The sequence below is a fragment of the Vipera ursinii genome (genome assembly GCF_947247035.1).
Source record: "Vipera ursinii genome assembly, chromosome: 4".
NCBI lineage: Eukaryota > Metazoa > Chordata > Lepidosauria > Squamata > Viperidae > Vipera > Vipera ursinii.
This window is the reverse complement of record NC_139514.1, coordinates 44,938,573-44,943,573: the sequence shown is the minus strand read 5'-3', so window position 1 is coordinate 44,943,573 and position 5,001 is coordinate 44,938,573.

The following is a 5,001-nucleotide window of genomic DNA, read 5'->3' as shown; positions in this document are numbered from 1 at the left end:
ACATAAATGAGATCAAGCTGTATATTAAGAGTGAACTAGACATTGACTCAGTGATCCATCTGACATAGCTCTACAGTGAGGATATTGGAATATCATCTGGATGGGGAGATGTGATCAAATAATAGTTAGAGAGGGAAGGTAGTTAAGACTGATGGGGTGGAATTACCAGTGGCCAGCTATAAGTACCTTGGTATTCCGTAGTCATATGGCAACCATAATGAGGAGGCAAGAAAGACAGCAACATCCAAGTACCACCAAAGGATAAGACAGGTATTAAAGAGCCAACTCAATGAGAAGAACAAGAGCCACAACATCAACACATAGGCCCTCCCAATCATCAGATATCCTGTCAGTATAGTGAGCTGGCCAAAGCAGGACATGAAAGCTGCTGGTGTGAAGAGGCAGGTAATATCTGGTAAATGTCACTGTCCTGGATAAAACCCAGAGCATCCAGAAGTACATCAGTAAGATGGTACCCAAAGATTGGCAGCTGAAAGAATGCCTGAGAAAGCAGCAGACGTGGGAGGAAGTTCAAGCAGAGGAAGTGACATGGCAAGACAAGACCCTGCATGGGATCATTGATTCTCATAAACAGAGAATGACATGGCAGATATTGGGAAATCCTACCAGTGGCTGGAAAGAGCTGGACTAAACTGAAGGATGCCAGAAATCTTCTTCAGGTCTATATAATATGGTACTAACTGCAGTTTCAAAGGCCATTCCAGCTGAAACAATAATTTAAATGTTAAATTAGTCTACCTGCCACTTAAAAAAGAGTTAGAACTCTAGGATTAGTCCAAATCACAAACCTTCTTTCATTCATCCAATTAGCCATCTTTCCTGTTTGAGTTTGACTAGTCAACTTCTCTGGCAGTGAGATAAAGAGAAAAAAGAATGGATGGATGGTAAAGTAAGCAAGAATTCAGAACCTGTTCAGCTTTCTTTTAAATGTAAAAAAATGTAGAAACTCCTGCATTATACAGTATATCAGGGGTCTTCAAACTTGGCCCTTTTATGACTTGTGGACTTCAACTCCCAGAATTCTGGGAGTTGAAGTCCACAAGTCATAAAAGGGCCAAATTTGAAGATCCCTGCTGTATATCATACTTTCTGACCAATCACATATAAACTCATGGTGCCTCTTGTAATATTTATTATTGGATTAATAGAATTATCTGATTCTCCTTAGGATGTTTATAATTTTATCAAACCGCAATTATATTTTATTTAATTATTGCACAAAGACATTGCTGTTCCTCTTTTCTAGATCTTTGGTTCCTTATACTTGTTACATGTTAAATGACATTGCATCAATATTGCTTTAAATATATTATTCTAGACTTCAGCCAGCCTGATTGTTTTTGAAATAACAATTGCATAAGTATTCAATCACATTACTTATAAAACAAAAGTATAAGAGGGCATTTATCCCACTCCAGTGAAGCACAAATAAATAAAAAAAATAGAAAACCTTTGTTTGTATTTGCAGAATTCAGTAGGGAAGCAAGGTACTCTCAAATGGCATTCTAAAAAATTGAATATGTATTAATTATATTTTTCTTTCTGTGTGATACTCAGATGATTGTACACAGACATTCCTGGTAGATTTTTATCCAGCAAATGAACCAATGCAGATCAGTTTAGTTCTATGGCTAGATAAGAGACTCATATGATATGATAGAATATATATGTCTGATTTAATCTACTCTTTATCAGTATGACACACATGAAAATGCAAATTTATACCCTCAAATATTTGAGAAATTGTTAGTTTAAAATAATGTAAATGTATAATTTTTATTCTTAAATTTTCTTTTTGTGTATGTGTGTGTATCAAATATATTCCTGTATCTCAAACATACACATTTTATGTAGCTTTTCTAAATATATTCAAAAGCCTTTTCATGTGCATTCAAAACCCCTTTAAATAAATGCTATATATTTTATATGCAAATTTTGAGCCATGAAAGATTTTGAAATGGAGGTTTGTTGATCCCATGAATTAAGTATCCATCCATGTCATGGGAGATTTCTATTGAAAGATGATACCATTTTGCATTAAAAGTAGTTCATGATGAATTATTTTCGAATGCTTATTAGATCCCAGTCATTTATCCTAGAAAGTACTGTTGATGATAATCATGGATTGCTTCCAAAAGTGGGAATTGTATGCTGACTTCTCTCTGACTTCTCTTTGATGTGTAGCATAAAAATATCAAGTGACATAATGATGTGCATTATTTATTCCTATTCAATATTATTTGCAGAAATGGGAGATAGGCAAGCTGAGAAAACAGAAATACACAGACACAATATTACTTTATAGTTTGTCCTTACTTAATCTCAAAATATGAAGATAAAAGGGCCAATGCACTGTAAAATTGAGTTGTGTTTATTATCTAGGTCAGTGTCATCTTCAGGTTTGGTAACAGGCTTTTGGGAGAATTATGGCCTTTGGCAAAACATCTACATTGTTAATCCATATTAATTTATAAAATACAGGATTATCTAGTTCAGACATGTCAAACACAAGGCCCGGGGGCCAGATCCGGCCCGCGAAGTGGTTTCATATGGCCCGCGAAGCCATCCTGGAAACAGGGAGGGAATGGCCCCCACTGCCTTGGCCCTGGCCCAGAGACCCTCCTTCTGCCAGAGATCCCCAGATCTGTCCCACTCCTGCCCATGCCCCCATAGGCACCCTTGATGCGAACGATGTAGAGCTGGCCACGCCCACCCAGTAGGCCATACGCACTCTAGTCACGCCCACCCAGTAGGCCACGCCCACCCTGGCCATACCCACCCGGCCCCTTGAGGGCAACTGCAATGCTGATGCGGCCCTCAATGAAATTGAGTTTGACACCCCTGATCTAGTTTGAGCACACTGCTCTCTGAATAATTCAGTGTATTGTTTAAAATCATCTATGAAAGTTAAACAAACAAACAAAAATGCTTTTCATCTAGCCTATCTTTCATGTCGTAATTATGAGTTCATTAAGGAGTAAAATATATTTTTGAAATCTTTTTAACATCTATTTATTGAAGATTTTTTTTGTATAACTTCAGGACCTTATTCTTTCATTAATTACTATAGATAAAAGTTTGACTTTAACAGCCATTTATTTATAGCATGATATAACACTCTGTCTGAACTAGTGTACATCGATCTGAAGTAATATTGTAAGCATAAAAGGATGCAAAAAGGCAAATAAAGAAAAACTGGATGCTTTACTAACAAATGGCGACTATAGCTTAATATTATCTATGACGTTATTTACTGCAACTTCTTCCTTACCTTGATAAAGCTGAAAAGATTCATTAGCTAGGAAGCAGGATATTAATAAAGCATGGAAAGATTATATCATGGGCAATGACTGCCCATTTATTAAGAGTCATCTTTCTCTCATTTTGTCATTTAATGTGTGCGCCAAGCATGTTATGTGTTAGTTTTCCAGTCTTGGGTTCATATTATTGTAGATAAAAGATATTATTGCTTTGTTTTTCTTTCTATTTATTGTATTTATAAAAGTAATAAATTATTTCATAAAGCGAGTGTATTTTTCATGTAAAAGGTTCTCAAGATGGGTACAAATAAGAACAGCTAAGAAATTTTTTAAAGCTGACTCTAGCCACTAATCCACTTTCTTTGTTTCAGTATTATTATACATTTATGCTAAAATAGCCTGTTTTGGGACCTACAGTATATGGGTAGTAAGAAACTACATGCAAGATTTACTTTGAGTTTGAATGGAATCAAAAGCATTGAGCAAATGTCTTTTGTAGTTCAAGCCAGTCCTTGTCATAGTTTCTTTATATCTTTTTAAGTAAATTTTCCTCTCAATATGTGGCATAGTGCTAGTTTGCTTTAGAAAATCAAAGCAGATGTAGGGTCATTGTGGCATGAAAAAAATTTGAATGAAAAAATCAAGATATTCCACATACCTAGCTCAAGAAACAGATGACAATTTGGTTTCATAATCATACCTCTGTTTTAAATGCAATGACATGAATAATTTAGAACAATCCCTTTTTGTATTCATAGCTAGCTCTTTGTTTTAATTCAACAAACGTCTGTATTGAATGTTAGATGAATTACAAATTTTCTAAATTTAAAAAAACACCTTAATACATACCATGCTATTTATCCAACAAACATTGTCAGCATGGAATATGTTATTAAAATTTTGTATGCAGCTTGAAAATCTAAAGTAAATATTTTCTGTTTTCTGTTTTTGCTTGAAAACATATTTTTTGTATTCATGTTGCTGAATCTGTTCAATACTTATTCATACAGATTTAATATCATATATTAGGGAATGTTCATAAAGTGTAAACACTTCAGTTTTACCATTGTACTATTTGCCTGAATTTGTACTCTGTGATAAATCTTTCCATCTCTATTCTTAGAATGGGCCATCATAAAAGAAATTTCATAATTAAGTTCTATCTGAAAACATTTTACCCTGTCAAGACATTGTTTTATGATTTCTGCTCTTAAGGAAGGTAAATATATAAACAATGAATACATTTCAGTGATTTTAGACTAGACTCATTTTAATTTGGAGAGCATGATGGTTAGAACAGAGCTGTTTTATGACTGGGATATATGTCTGAATTTCATTTTGTTTATACTTTCTTGAGCCTTCTTATACTTTCTAATCAAAATTAGAACCTTGAATATCATCTTAGTTTTAGCCTAGTAGAATCTGATGATGGTTGCTTGTATACATTCTCTGCATTCATGTTTCTCCAGATTCTTACATTATGTTACTAACCTTGTCAAAACATGTTAGTTAAAACTATGGGCACATATAGTATTTCTTATGTAACTCATTAACTCCAACAGATTTCTTAAAGGTCTTTTATAGGCTGCCACTGTACGCTTTCAAAGGTTTCCCCAAAATGGATCTATTTGGTAGTGGTGTACTATGCTTCTAGTGTCCTATCATGTTCATTTATCTGTTCAGTCTTTGAGCTTTTAATATTGTAAGTGCAGCATAAGAA